Source organism: Apium graveolens, chromosome 2 (genome assembly GCF_009905375.1).
Source record: "Apium graveolens cultivar Ventura chromosome 2, ASM990537v1, whole genome shotgun sequence".
Taxonomy (NCBI): domain Eukaryota; kingdom Viridiplantae; phylum Streptophyta; class Magnoliopsida; order Apiales; family Apiaceae; genus Apium; species Apium graveolens.
The window spans coordinates 70,415,989-70,433,544 of record NC_133648.1 but is presented as its reverse complement, the minus strand read 5'-3'; positions in this window follow the sequence as shown (position 1 = coordinate 70,433,544).

Genomic DNA, 17,556 nt, shown 5'->3' with positions numbered 1-17,556 from the left:
TGTTGTTTATAGGTTACCAGACTCGTCCCGAGCCTTTTATCACCCCAAGTCGCTCAGGCAAGTTTTCTACCCGTTATACTGTTGTTGTGATGAATATATGTATATGCATTATCTTGCGATAGATGCATGTTGGTTAATTAGCAAATGTTGTGATATATTGAAGCATGCTGATATGGTATATATATATATGCATGCCTGTTTCGTATTCTTGATTTATATATCTGTTGGTTCAAGTGCTTATTCGTTGCATAATACCTATGCTAGAGATAAGCGGTATTTGCGTATACCCTTAGTATAGGGACCCAAAGGTGAAAACATTTTCTAAAACCGGGAGTCGAGGATCCCGAGTAGATTTTATATATATATATATATTTATATATATATATGGTTATAGTTTTCAAAACTATTAATCGAATAAGGTTTATTCGATAACTTTATTTTATTATTGAATATTATCTTGAATATTCATTCGAGGACTTATGACTCCTTTATATTATTTATTGAATATTATCTTGAATATTCATTCGAGGACTTATGACTCTTTTATATTATTTATTGAATATTATCTTGAATATTCATTCGAGGACTTATGACTCCTTTATATTATTTATTGAATATTATCTTGAATATTCATTCGAGGACTTATGACTCTTTTATTTTATTTATTGAATATTATTTGAATATTCATTTGAGGATGTATGACTCCTTTATTTTATTTAATGAATATTATTTATAATATTCATTCGAGGTATTATGACTCAGCTTATTTTATTTATTGAATATTATTTGAATATTCATTTGAGGATCTATGACTCCGATTATTTGCTGAGGTATATTCTTTATTTTATTAAAGAATAAGGTGTAAATAATCAAACTTATTTTCGATTATTCAAATAAAGATAATACTTTCATATAAGTATATCTTTGGTTATTTAATACTCGTTTCAAGTGTAAATTTTAATACTTCTACTTCAATTATTTTGATAAAGATTATTCTTTATGGGAATATTATTTAATTAATAATATTCAGATATTTTCTAATATTCTGGGGACTGATTTACTTCATTAAATCAGCCTTACTCCAAACACTCTTTAAAGTGTTTTCGAGTCTTCAAAATGATTTTTAAAAAGTCAGAGCGGATCCCAAAACTCATTTTTATATTTAAGATCTTCCTTTTTAAAGGGGATTTAAATACTCGCTCAAAACCTGGGGAATCCGGCTCTGTGGTGTATTTTATATTCGCAACAAGGTTGCAGATTTGGTAAATGAATTGATTACTTGCCCAATGTTCGGGAAGTAAGCCCATCTAATTGAGTCGGCATAAGCGACAGGCCGGGGTACGGTCTAATATTGTGTAAGTGGCTGGGTGGCAGTCCATCAACGCGTGAGGGGCCGGGGTACGGTCGAGCGCGAGGTCTTAATTATGACCAGGGTGATGACCGGTGAGGAATTCATCCATCTACAGTAGAAAAGGTTACTTATTGGTATCTGTGCCTGATCAGCAAGATATCGGGTTTATGCCAAAATTCTTTTCCTTTCCAAAATTCATTGGATGTTTCGAACTCTGTTCATACTTCACATAACAGAGGTTCCAGGAAATGTTTAAAGGGATATATATATGTGGTTATATATATATCGGGACTAAATAAAGTATCTCATAACTTTTTCATTCAATAATCTTTCAAAGATTGAATCTATTCAAGTCTTATCTTGTGGTCTCATCAGTGGGATGAACTTTTGAAATTGATTATAACTTGAACGGTGGTAGTTCAAGTAGTATTGGGAATGATATAAATGTAGTGAAGTATTTGGTAACTTCATCTTTTAAACTTATATCTAATTAATAATTGTCTTATGAATGACAAAGATTTTCAGAAAAACGTTGAGACAAGGTTAGATATATGAGATCACCTTGCAACGATATTTTTTATATACAGTTATACACTGGGACTTTGTGTATATTATGCATGGAAGAGGACTTCCAATATTTTGAAAAGTATATATGTATATATATATATACTGAATATTTTGCGACTTCATCGCATTAAGTTATCAACTTGGGTCATTTCTTTTGACCAAGACTTTCATGAGTTTTATGAGTAGGCTCATATATTGTAAATAATTATGCATATTATTTTGGTGGGCTTGCTGCTCACCCTTGCTTTCTTCTTTCATCACACAACAACAGTTAGGAAAGATGACCAGACTCCAGCAGACCCAGCGCAAGCGCGTGGAAAGCGTTCCGCGTCTTCCCGTTGATGTCGTAGCTGCTATAGCTGTAGAGGTAGATCTATTGTAGATTAGACCATCTGCTTTTGGAGAATCAATTATGTATAATTATAACTTGGGGCAGATAATGGCAATTAACTGTAAATTTATCAAGTAATCGTTTTGGGTTGTAATAACTTTTAAATTGTGGATTCAAAGACTTGTACTTATTTGAATTTCATCTCTGAGACTATAACGGGTTGTGGTGTATGTTAGTGTGGGGTCACAGCATAAGGTTGGTTATTATTAATTAAGTGAAGTGATATTGTGGAAAGAAAGACCGTGACGACCCGGATCCCCGACCCCGGATCTGGGGGTGTTACAGCTAGTCTATAAATATAACTCAAAAGTCTACTGATACACACTACACACTACTGTCCATACTACATAATCATAACAACACTGCTCAGCATCTCCATCTCAAAATCTCTGGCTCATGGCAAATCTGGACCTCCTATCTCCTCAAGCTCCTCTAGAACCCACTTAGCCCACTCCACTAGGAAATCAGGGGTGATGTCCTCATGTGTAGCCTCAGCAATCCTCACAGCAGCTGCTCTACGAAACGCCTGGAGCCTCTCCCTAAGTCGCCTCTCACCACTCCCCATCTCTCTGGTACGCATGATATGCAATAACTCCTGGATCTGACCCTGTAGGAATCGCTGCTCCATAAGGCAAGCCGCAAACTGATGATATGGGACAGGATAGGAAGAGAACTGGAAAGGTACTCCTGTGACTGAATGACTAGTAAAGCCTGAATTAGCAGGTGGGGGTCCTCTGACAGGTGGCCTCATGCCTGGAGGTGGAATAGCCTGCAATGGTACAGGCTACAACACCGGTGGAGGTAGAATAGCCAATGCTGGTGGAATCACAGGACGTGGATCCGATGCTGGTGCTCCAACTAAAGGCTCTGAGTGATCAGCTGATACGGGAATAAAAGAGTCGGCCATCTCTGCTATCTGAAATCATATCGTAATATAAGAATCTTGTACCACGACGCAAACTATACTAATACCGGTTATACCATAACACTCAACCTCTCAATGTTCTATCATCCTATACCTTACTTCTAATCCAATCCCTCTACCCATTCCCGTCAACCTAGGCTTGTGTCAGTGACTTATAACCTGTAGCTCTGATACCAAACCTGTGGCGCCCTCCAAACCCGGGTCAGAAGTTTGGGGTCCACACACACACCTTAATTATAACCTGCTTATAACAATAATAAAGATAATAATAATATATGCAGTGACCCTACTTACCAACCACCACGGACCACAACAGGTTAAAGTATGCACACAAGCCAAACACACTAATATATTACAACCCGTTCAAATCCCAACTTTTTCAAACTCAAACTGAGTATTAAACATTATTACAACCTTTTACAGACTTAAATTATTCCAAAAGAAGCCTACTAGCTCAGCTTCCTCAACCTGAACCCCTAGCTCTCGCGCTGGACTGGGGATCCTCTTTACCAACTGGTTCCTTTTTAACTGGAAAGAATATAAACAACATCGCATAAATGAGCTAACTAGCTCAGCAAGTCACAATGACAAAACTGAGAATAATGATCATCAAGTGAACATGATTACGATATCAAGTGAACAATGGGTTATGATTTAGAATTGGATATTATACTTTTAATTTAAAAAACAAAGGTTATGCTGCTGATCAGTCACGCACTAACCCCGAGCAAGGCACACAACATTGCTCTAACTACTGGATCCAAGGCACACATTGCCTAACTTGACCATTATATGGTCTGACCACGAATCTGGTCCAAAATTTTATAAAAACAATACAATTCTAACATAATAACAGAATATGCAATAATAAACAATAACCGAAATCATTATCAACAATAAATGTTTAACAATGAAAGGGTTTCAATCCTTGTAAGGATCAATAAGGCAATTTAAAAGCTTGGATGTTGGGTAATAAAAGAATTGGATAACAAAGGAATCAACATTTTAGGGTTTCAAAGATTTGGGCTTTCAATTCATAGGATACAATGATTGAATGTACAAGTAATTCAGTTCAGTATTTGGGATTTTGTTTGCATGTATTTGTGGAATAGTATCGTATACTTGAGGTTCGTGTTTGGGTATACAACAATCAATGGTCTAGAAAGAATAAGGTTTATGGCTCAAGAACAATAACTGGAATCAGAGTTTAGGTTTCAGTGCTTCAAAGCACTTGCAATATCAATCTGACTATCAAATACTACAATATCTCGAGAAAGTTCAGAACACTTGCCTGATATTAGCTTACTACACTGCACTCGTTTCCAATCACAAGCGTCTTACTCTTCAACTATCTGTTTCCCTTTCCTACTTCTTTCCTCTTCTGCTCACATATCATAAGCATCTATCAATAATTTACTCATGGAATTCTATTCAACAAATACTTCTATCTACCCTTCGTTTTACCCAAATCCGATTAACGGATTGAAAGTTATACAATAATCAAGTAAACACCGAATATATAGACTGATAGTCAATTAACAAGTCACATATAGCACATAATACATCACGTAATCAATGATATATTATTTATAAAGAAGTCTCGGGTCATAAATAGGCTTTCTGGTATTTAAAATGATTTTTAAAACATTTTTCGGAATTAAAACGGGTCGTTGGATCAATTTCTGGTTAATAAACAGGGTTCGGTTGGCCAATTCTGGCTCCGAAATAATTTTAGAATAATTATCGAGCCTTGGAAATAATTTAGAATAATATTTTAAAGCTCGAAACTATTTTTCAGAATTTTTAAATCATTTTTAAATAATTAAATCTAATTAAATAATTAATTAAAATCAATTAATAATTAATTAAATCAATTAATCAATTAATTTTTGAATTAATTGACCAATTAATCAATTAAAAATTAACTAAAATTAATTAACTAATTAATTCAGGTTTATTTGTGAATTAAAAATAATTTTCGGAAGTAAAATAATAATTTTTAGAATTTTCAGAAATTAAAAACGAATTTTTATAATAAAAATAAATAGGAAATATGATTTTAAAACATTTTATAAACAGGAATCCTAAATTTGCAAAGTCTGAAAACTTCAGGGACCTAACTGTATCGTCCCCAAAAGTCCAGGGACCAAACTGCAATTTTACACCCCGTCGCCGGAAAACACAGAGGTGGCCGGAGAACACGTTCCCGGCGTCCTCACCCCACCAACACCTCCAGATCACATCTATATAACACCAGGAACTCAACCATACCAACAAATCATTCTAATCATCCCTGAGTTGGCCGGAATTTGGCCGTGAAGTTTTGCAATTTCCGGCGAACATCGGAAAACTTCAAAACACAACTCCCTTCTCTACAGACCTCGTTGGTTCATGAAACTTATACGACTAGATTGCAAATTTCACAGAGAACACAACCCACTATAACACAACATCAATCTATCACAGAATAAGAAACCCCCAAATTTCAATTAAGAACATTCATACGGGTTATAAACCCTAATTTTAAAATTCGAAAATCAAACTCAAATTTGAACATGTTATTGAACTCCAAATCAGACGTATGACATATGAAAATCATCAGGAAAACAAGCTCTACAACATGCAATCATCAAATCATACAAGCAATCATCCGAACAAAAATTCATATTTTTAATAAAATAAATTCGAAAATAAATAAATTTTTAGAAAAATAACCTTGATTTCTGCAGGTGTATGGATTACAGAATCTGGTAGAGCTCTTCAAGACCTTCAGATTGGTTACTCGAGCTTTCCAAACCGAATTCAATAACACCTCCAAATGCTTGTTTGATTCTTAGAACAGTTTTAGGAAATTAGGGTTTTTTTCTGAAAATTATATAATTATCTGTCTGCAAATGATTTTGATACGAAATAAATTACGGTAAAAGGCTATTTTTAATTACGAAAAATTAGTATCCCGTTGGATCATTCCGGACATAAAACGGTACGTTTATTTGTAAAAACTGATCCAAACGGTATCGGTTTTCGGGATAATTATCCAAATCAGTACAATTTGTACTGCGGTCTTGGTCTCAGCGCCTGGTTACACGTATTACGAAGTGATAATTGTGATAGTTTAATAAAAAGCTCCCGTTTATCGAAAATACGGGTTTTATTGATTTACCGGAACGAATATTGTATCGAAAATGTTGCGCCGGGACCCGCGCAGGACAAACCGTACGCCGGATCGAAAAAGTCCAAACATGGAATATGCTCGGAATATTACAATTAGGTTAGGAAGGAGTTCTCGAAAGAGTTTCGGGTTCCAAAAACGTAACAACGGTTGACGTCGGTTGGTTCCCGTTTTTATAAAATAGACTTTAATTACCCGGAAAAAGATTTTAGAAATTTCATATGATTCTTATAAATCCATAAACCAACATAAAAATAATTAGGAAGATATGACAATTATCTATATTTTATTTTGGACATATAAAAAATAAAATACTCAATTAATATTATTTTTGAATATTCGAGTAAAGATAACACTTAACAATTAGCTCACAAAATAGATACTGAACACACATAATAATTATATAATAGCAAAAATAATTACACGATATATCCCGGATATTACATTGGAACCTTCACCAATTAGAAGGACATAACTCTTCTTAGGGGGAAAATTCGATTCCGCAGTTTTCAACATGTTGTGGAGTTCAGGAAGGCTGACATCCAGCTTATTCATGTGAAAGTTCACAACAAACTGCGAGAACGAACCCGGAAGTGATTGCAAGACCAAGTCTTGGCTCCGCTCCCCATCCATGACAAAACCAAGTTGTCCAAGACGTTCAATCAAATTGATCATCTTAAGTACAAGGTCATTCACAGATGATCCCTCAGACATCCTACAACCGAACAGCTCCTTCGATATCTCATATCGAGCTGTCCTCCCTGCCACATCATACAACTCTTGTAGATGCATAAGGATAGTGTGAGCGTCCATATGCTCATGCTGCTTCTGTAGCTCAATGTTCATGGAAGCTAGCATGATGCATTGAGCAACATTTGCATCATCTATCCACTTACGATACACAACATGTTCATCATTATGTGCATCGCTAGCAGGTTCAGTAGGCTTAGGTGAGTCAAGCACATATTCCAGCTTCTCAACCCTGAGAACAATTCTCAGGTTTCGAAACCAGTCAGCAAAATTAGGACCAGTCAACTTATGAGCATCTAGTATACTCCGGAGTGATAGTACAGAAGACATAACGTATATAGTAAATCTGTAAATGATGAACACATAACAACACTTAGCAAATATTCAATTTCATTTCAAAACACTATATGAATCGGGTCTTTATTCATAAGTGGCTCCCACTAGTTTATCTAAATTATATAACCCCCTTAAGTGAAAAATTAAGCATTCATAATGCTAGTGGGAATAGGGATCCTACATTCCATCACACAACCTCGGCTGTAGCATGAAATATCATGTGATGTTCAATAGGGAGACAACTCTTGTCAATTACATCTTATGTTATTCCCTAATAAAACTTTAGCCTCTTGAATAATTGAGTCACGGCTGTAGCACGACAGACTCAATATTTTAAGTCAAGTCTAACCCAACATTTCGTACAATTGAATCAGTCTCCAACAGCCCACGGCTGCAGCACGTAACGACCTTTAGATTCTAATTCAATGTACACATCTCTATGTAATAGACAAGTATTTCTTATTTCGAAATCAAAGCCCTCGGCTGTAGCACGAAACGAATATGATTTAAAAATAAGAACTACTTTCTACCATGTTGGAAGGCTTTGACCGACACAAGCCCGTTGTGTCATTGGCCAATTACTACTTGATATTATTTAATTTTAGAGGGATTATATTACGTTACAATCATAATCATATTATAAAGATATTCTTCCTTTTAAATTAAATATTTCAAATCAATAATCGATAATCAGATGATTCCCAGATCGGGGGGAGCATTGTCAAGAGGCGTCACTTAATACCCCTTTCTTACAGATAGAAATCTGTTGTTGACAGAATCATCCTTTCTCTCAATATTGAAAATTCATATTCAATTACGTGTTTCATAAACACAAGAATCTCATGATTGTATTCATAATATTTATTGTTAAGGCAAGAAACGATTCTTATTCTAGATTTTCTAGAGCACGCCTTATATTGATTTAAGTTCACCTAAATCTATCATCGCATGGTAAACATAGGCATATATCTCATATATAAAAATAAATAAACGTAAAGGTACGCATGTTAAATCATGTAGCATATCACTCTAAGCATTATACATCTCTATGTACCACATGAAGCATTTAAAAGGTAATTAAAACAATTAAAACATGCTTTAAAACACTTTCGGGAATATAAACAGTTCAAAACTTTTATATTAAAAAACAATTTGACCACTCCATTAGATCCGTCTCGGAAAAACGAATCCAACGATATATTGCACGGCCAAAACGGAGTTACGAAACTCCCAGAAATCAAATTAAAAAAAACAGATGGGCTGTAACGCATTACAGGAACGCGTTACAAGCCCTGTAACACATTCTGGTAATGCGTTACAACCCTTTTAAGCCATTAAAAGGTGTAACGCATTCCGTGAATGTGCCACAGGGTGTAACGCATTCCCGAAATGCGCAACATCCCTTTCCCCGCGTGCCTGCGCCTGTCAGCAGCAGAACGTACTTTTCTTTATTTCAGCAGCAAACAAAATACATATATATATATATATATATAACAGATTACATATATATATACATATTTAATTACGAATTATAATTAAAATAACTTCAAAAAATTATAATAATTAATCAACACATCAGAAAATTTTGAAAAAAATACCCACACGATCTACAACACTTGTAGAACCCAGATCTACAGTCAAAACAATTTTGAGAAACAATTTCTAATCAATTATAATTAATCCATGATATAACTTGCAAAAATCATAATAAATTCATACAAGATCATAAAATTCTGAAATTTTTATCACAGATCTATATGCATACAACCTAAGCTCTAATACCATTGTAGGATTTTATACATCACAGAAGCATGGTAAAACATTTTCTTGATATAAAATCCATATAATTGCATATAAATCGTGAATAAATCGAGGGATCGATTACTAACCTTTAATAGCGATCCAAGAACGATGAACGGAGATCCCTAACAGCTGCTCCTCAAGTGTGAAGCACTCCACCGGTATCCACCAAGAGATCAAAATAATGGAGGGAGGGAGAGGTTGAGAGAATTAGCTGCCTCCCTCTTTTTCTACTTTAGAATTAGGGTTTTATTTTTGGGTTGAGGCAAATAGGGTTTATAATAGTATATTTATAGGCAAAAATTTCAGCTGAAAATTTTCCCATAAAATATTATTATTATTAACCCTTTAATTGATTATTCTCATTAACCAATTAACTAATAATTAAAACACCTTTTAATCATTAATCCTTTTTTCTAAACATTTAGAAAATAATTCTCTCACTTGATTTAATTTTCAAAAGTTAAATTCTTAATTAATAATATTAAGAACTTTTCTTAATTAATTTATAATTAATTAAATTACATTTAATTAATTATTAAATTTTCTAATTAATTATTTATTTCACAAATAAATAAATACCAGCCATTATTAATTAATTCCTCCACCATTAAATCATTCTCTTTTTATGGTGTGACCCTGTAGGTTCAATATTAAGCCGGTAGTAGAAATAAATAATAATAAAACTATTTTATCATTATTTATATAAATTCTCTAATTTATTAAATATGATTAATTAATAAATTAATCATATTTATTCTACATCGTGAGGGATACTTCTCAGCATATCGCGACTATCCGGATAATACGAATTCACTGCTTAGAATACCAAGAACCTATTCAGTGAATATTTACCGTACAATGAATTCCTTCTACCCTACAATGTCATGATTAAATACAAGGCATGGAACTCGTGTCAAGCCTATCTTATTTAATCATATGCTTTCCCATTCACTATGCTTTGTTCTAATTAATGTGAATTAGAAACTCCTTTCTAATTTCATTCACTCTGGCCAGAGATTCCTGAACTAGCATAAGTGGATCAGCATTGAACATTCTCTTCCTTTCACTGGAAGGGGTAGATCCTTTATTGATCATACACTATCTTTGTGAACAAATTTCTACACCCAGTAGAGCCCTTATTATTGTCCCTGGAGACTAAGAACTAAACCAAAGTATAGTTCAGTGTACACAAGATGACTATGATGACCTCAAGTCTAAGGATACTTGTACAACTATTACTATGTGAAAATCTGCTGACACGTGAGTGAACTCCATCAATTGTTCAGCTGTGTGAGTCATGTTCAGTGAACTTATTCTATAATAAGCACCTACATACAGGTATAGTGTCACCACACAAATGTCTATGAGAACAGACATCCTTCATAATGAAGCAAGCATAGTATGTACCGATCTTTGCGGATTACTAATTACCAGTTAGTAATCCTACGACCAGGAAATATTTAAGTTCAGGGTTATCATCTTTTAGGTCTCATTATTATGATCTCATCATAATCCATAAAAAGCTTTACTCTAAACTATGGTATATCTTGTTTAAACACTTAAATAGATAAATCCCGCAAGAAAACCAAAACAAGTCTTTTATTAATATCAATGAAATCAAAACAGATTACATAAAAGTTATTCCTAAATCATCATACATGATTCGACTTAGGACACATCTCTTTCAGTTACTGTGGAGCGTGCACGGTTATTGTGGGGGATTCTCCAGGGAGATTATGTGGATTTCGGGTCAGTGATTTATTAGGATATTTTGAGGTTTCTGCGAGGCACCACTACGTGCTCTATTCCCTATGCATCCATTGTGACGAAGCTGTGTGTGGCGGTTGGAGTTCAATGGCCCGCACACAAGCAACTTCAGCTTCCTAGTGCCCCTATTGACAGTTCTACACTTTTGAGTATGCCGGAGTGGTATGGTGGGAAGCCTGATACGAAGGGGCTCGGTTACTCATATGATCACTTGCCAGGTGGATGACCATCACCTCAAGAATATGATGGTGGGATGACTCAGGTGAGCAGAGCAGTATGGAGAGCTCAGTTGTGCGAGGCCGGTCCTTCACAGCAGCAGCAAGATATTGAGGATAGTGCTGGTTTGGGTTCAGCACAGTATAGGTGCTTGATGAGTAGGATGGATGCGATGCATGACATCCATAGTAGGTTTGCACATGATCTCACCCAGGCATTGGGGACTGCATTCAGAGCCACAGGAGTTGACATCCAGTGGCCAATATGCGGTGAGGACTCTGTGTACCCGCCTCCTGACACTCCTTACACTCCACCCATTGAGGGTGATAATCCTGATTCCGAGTAGGTATGCCTGATTCCTTACTATTACCTTCACTGAGGACATTGAATATTTTAAGTTTGGGGGTGGTAGTTAAGGAATATATGTTTGTGTGTGTCCATATAGTTTGCATATTCATGATAATTTAGTTCATATAGTTGCATATTTTCCATGTAGTTTATTTTATTTTATTTTGCATGTTAGTATGTTGCATATAGTTGCATTTGCATTATAACATGATCCCTTAAGTTTGCTTTATCGATATATTTGTGATATTGATGCTAGTGTAGTGATGTCATATTTAGTGATGTTAAGTCCTATCGAGTTGATTTGCATGCTAGAAGCAAGAAAAATTTCACTAAGTCTTATAGGTTGCTCGAGTGCTAGATCATGATCATGGTTGTTTGTTTGTCGAGGTTTAATCACTTGTTTATATTATAATTTAAGATATTCTCTTAATGATAATAAAACATGTATATTTAAAAATTGGAGAAAAAACATTGGATTTTATTGCTAGTTGTATGGCTAGGTGTCAAATGGCTAGTAGTCGGCTCATATTTATATGAGTAGTCTAGGGTTGAGCGAGATGGAGCGAAACACACTCGTTCAGAAATTGAAAAAAAAGAAAAAAAAGAAAAAGAAAACAAAAAAAGAAAAAAAGAAAAAAAAGAGGAAAAAATATGTGTTGATATAATTGATCACAAGTGGGCACTTTAATACTCGAGTTATTAAGTTCTAGGGGACTTTGTGCCTAGTGACCTAAGGCTTTTATAGTCTGGGATCCACTAACCTAACGCTCGCTACATGGGTATTGTTGCATAAGTCTTTTATGGACCTCACTCATTGCACGATAAATACGCATATATGTGTTTATTATGTGTTTGCAATAAAAGCATGATACTTTGTAATAACTCCGATAATAGAATTGAAGTATTGTTAGTCATTTTGAGTTTAGCTTTTATTCTATTTATAACCTTGTGATTTCCTTGATGAGTAGTGAGTCATGATTATTGATCTAGTTGCGATAGTATATCAGTTAAGCATTTACAAACACACACATTTTTGGCTTGTGAGTTGATTTGTCAGATTTAATTGATCTTTGTGCGAATAACTTCATTTGTTGAGATGTTGGTCATCGGTTGTTTAGTTATTCTGAGGGGGGATCGTTGCATTCATATACTTTGCATTCATGCATTTTTATTTCTTGTTTTTGAGTCTGTTATGCTTGAGGACAAGCATCGATTCAAGTTTGGGGGTATGATAAGTGGTATTTATATCCACTTATAATGCTTCGTAAATGTAACATCCGAGAAATATCGTGTAATTATTAGTATCAATATATGATTATAATGTGAATATTATATGAATTTTTGGTGAATTATCTGATGATTGATAATAATATTTGTATGTTTGTATATAATAAAATGTGAGTATGTTAATTTTAATATGTCTAGAATAAAATATAGATAATTAAGGTATTTTTCTGGTAATTTATGGAGTGTTATATGATTTTATAATAATTTATGAATTTATTAATTATTTTTTGAGTAATTATAAAATTATTTTATAAAGTCGGGAATCGTCCGACTTCAACCGTTTTTACGTTTTTACAACCTGAAACTCTTCCGAAAACTCCTTCCTAACCGAATCTGGTAATTGCGGACATTTTCCGTGCTTTGACTTTTTCGACACGGATTACGGTTTGACTCGTGCGCGGCCCGGCGCAAAATTTTCGATACGATAATCATTTAGATAAATCAACAAAACCCGTATTCTCAAAAGACGGGATAATATTACATTATTTTCGTATAAAGTGTTTTATAAAAAGTCCGGTAGGGATAATTATCCAAAACTGATATCAAATCAGATCGTTTTTGCAATTACTTAGCGGCTAAGCAACTAATTTAACGATCCAAAATGATCCAGAACGAACCAATATTCCGTAAATATAAATAGCATATTTCTTATTTTATTTTATTCCGTTATTCATTTACAACCAGTAAAAATACAGTAAATACAGAGAAAAACCCTAGAAATCGATATGTTCCTGAGAATCAAACGCACGAATGAAGGCGTTACCGAACTCCGATTTAAGCCTGTAATATATCAAAACGAAGCTCTCGAAAAGTACTTTCTGAATCAATCAACCATTTTAGTGCAGCAATTAAGTAATTTTCTTATTTATTTATTTATATTCGAATTATTTGATGATTAAATTATGAAAATTTTTTCTTGATGTTGTTGATATGATTTGATTATTTCATCGTGTAGATAATATTTTTCTGGTCAATTTGATATATTATATGTCAAAAAACCGAGTTCAATAACATATAAAAATTAAGGTTTGATTTTTTTGAAAATTTAAAAATTAGGGTTATTGAATGTTCTTGAGTTAGAAATTTAGGAATTTTCGATTCTGGGGTTATCAACTGAATTTAATGATATGAACAACTTCATATTGAATTGTAGAATCGATTCATGTGTTTAGTTTCACCAAACGATTAATAAATCAGTTAAATCGAAATTTTATTTAATTTTATTTTAATCATTTTTAATTTTAATTTTACAGATTATTTATAACATGTTTGTCAATTTTGATCCTGGTGTTTGATTGTATGCTTTACAAGATTTAATACCATGTATAGCTTGATTGATTTGGTTAAGAAATGGACTGGTTCGTGATTTCGCCGGAACTCGGTTCGAGTTCGCCGGCTTTGCATAAGTTTTGACCGGAGAATGGATTTCCGGGACTGTTGCGATTAGGAAAGGCTCTGTTCAGGTTGATGAGAGTGATTGGAATGAAAATGATCTGAAAACCGGAACGATTCGTGTGGTTTTGGCAGTCAATCAAGGTTGGCCGGAACTGCAAGGGGCTGCCGGATTGTTTCCAGAATCCGGCCGGCGACCCGGCGGTTCTTGGCAACCCGTTTACCGACCCGAAATCAGACCCGAGTTTGATCCATTTTTCCCAATTCGGTTTTCCAAATCATGTTTCAGAAAAATCCTGTTTTAAAATAATTCAGAAATCTATTATTTAATTTCTAAAATTCATTTTTAATCCATAAAATCATTATTTTTATTCCAAAATTCATTTTAAATTCAAAAACAAATTGGATTTATTTTGTTAATTAATTTTAGTTAGTTTTTTATTATTTTAATTAATCAATTAATTTAATATTAATTGATTAATTAAATTAATTAATTAATTAATTTAATTAATTAGTAATTGATTTTCATTGATTTAATAAATAGATTTAATTATTTATTCTTGATTTAAAATTCTGAAAAATAGTTTTGGACTTTAAAATATTATTCTAAATTTTTTTAAGGCTCTATAATTATTATAAAATTATTTTAAAGTCATATTTAGATATTCGAATCCTATTATTTAATTATTAAATGATTCGGGGACCGTTTTAATTTCGAAAAATGTTTAAAAATTCTAATAAATCAACCGTTCGTCCGTTTAATACGAACGAACGCATCTAGACTCAGAAAAATATTTTGCTTCTATTAAACATATTTTGGAGACCTAAATTCCCTTATATCTAAAGGACGTTTGTCTTGTAGACCATCCCGAGTCAATAATTGATCGATAAAATATTCTTTTTGACCCGATTTCAATTCTAAATGTATTAAGACCTATCTTTTATCGATCCAACTTATGTGCTACATGAATTACGTGATTTATGTGTTATATGATTACATGCCCTATGTGTATGTGTTATGTGGATAATGAGTTAGCGTGTCTTTTAAACATTATCTGATTGAGATATGATCTTTATCTGTTATTATCGGGCGGGTAGATAATAAGAATAAACGTATAGACTAGACAATTATATGTATATTGTCAGTTCATTGAATAATATTATTTATGATAAATGCACATAGTTCGAGGCATTCAAAGCCAGACAGAAATTGTAGAAGTAAAGCCTGATAGCGTGTAGTAATGAAACGAGTGGATTCAGAATAAAGATAAACCTAAGGAAGTAAATGATAAGAAAGGTCAAGTAGCCTGTCAGGTGGAATACAGATGCAACAAGACTGAGTGATATGGCAGCTAGTTAAAGATCAGTAGATTATCAATTGAGGCAAGTATTCCTAACCTTTCTCCTAAAATACTGCAAATATTTATTCGCTCCTATTCTAAGTTCAGAATAGTTAAATGTTTTATATTTTGCTGTAATTACTCTTATTATGCCAGATCTTTTTATTATTGTTCCTATAATTCGATTGCTCTCTTGAGCAAATACCCACTCGTTCGGGTTATTTGCGAACCCTGATTTGGGATGTTTTGAAATCAAAATGATTTGATATCAAAATAATCTACGGGCTGGACGGTTATTATGAGGACCAGTGATGAGCTGGATCCTATGGGTCGGGGATGGACCGGACCCTTGGGCCATAGTGCCTGGGTACCTATATGTTGGTGGGTCTATGCAGTTGGGTATAGATCCGTAATGTATCCTGACTGATCAGCAGGTTATAGTGCATATGTTGGTTTCTAGTGTCCAGTCTAATTTATTGTTGATCGCCATTAACGGCATTCCTTCCCAAGTAATTCATAATTACAAATCAAACAAAGAGTTGATTCAAAAAGATGAAACATTGAAACGATCGCTGTTCTTTTACAGAAAAATATGATTTATAATTAAAGGCCAATGAAGGCTGATGTTTTGTTCGCTCAACTAGTTAAATATGTAAAGACGTTTTTAAAATCATTCAACAATCGTTTCCAGGAGTTTTCTGATTTGATACCTAGAAACCATTTATAATACTTGCTGGGCATTTTCGGCTCACTCTTGCTTCATGAACTCTTATTTCTTTCAGTATCAAATGAGGGCAAAGTGAATAGCTTTTTATAGACAGCAAAAGTGGTGAGATTCCAGCTGAAGAAATTTGGAGATGTCAGAGTGATCAATACAAGGAAATTAGTAATGAGGTAATGAAATTATATCTAGAAAATGTAATTTTAGAAGGTTCGATTCTTGTTTCATACTATAAACTGTAAGCGGTCCTGAATATGAGGGGTTATTTGTATATTTATTTTAATATACAGGTTTTTATTATTATTTAGATTTGTGTAGTGACACCCAATCCTGACCCTGAATTTGAGAGATGTCACAGTAAAGCTTCGAATTGGTGTTTTGTACTCGAGTTATTTGTGCTTTTGATGTGTTTTTGTAGTATTTTGCATTTCAAGCATAAATAAGGGATCAAGGAGATTTAACATTGCTTTGGTGCTAAAATGGTGTTAGGAATGTGTCTTGAATAAATGCTCGTTGAATGCCATCAAGAATCAGCAAAGAAAATAAAAATCAGAACTTTTTCCAGAAGGTCAGCGCGCCCGCGATGTGATAGCGCGCGCCCGCGCCGGTTGTCAGAAGGACAGCGCGCCCGCGGTGGGAGAACACGCGGCCGTGCCAGGTCGGGTTTTCAGAATTCTGTTTCTACTTGGATTTTGAGAGTTTGAAACCCAGGATTATTCTAAAGCTATATAAAGACAACTTAAAGACATTTTTCACTAAGGAGCTTAAGGAGAAGATAACGAGAAGACCTAGGAACATAAATACAACCAAGGCGAAGATGATCTAGTTTATTCTTGTGATTCTTTGTTATAAGTTATAATCTTGGATGCTAGTTTTCTTGTTTGTTGAACCTATACTCTTGTTTAACGTACTTTGATTATTATTCAGTTTACAAAGACTTAGTTTATTATACCATGCTTTCATCGGAACCCACGATGATGATGAGTTCGGTTATGGGTTAATCGCTATCATGGGGTTCTAACAGATTTACTTATGGATTTCAATAGTTAATTTGTTTCGATGCCTTAGTGTGTGGTGATTGTATGATATTCTAGTATTGGTTGTGCTTATTCGTCTTATGAGTGTCGCGAACTTATAAGATAGCGTGTTAATCTCTATTAAAGCAAAAGTGAATATAAGGGTTTAGAACT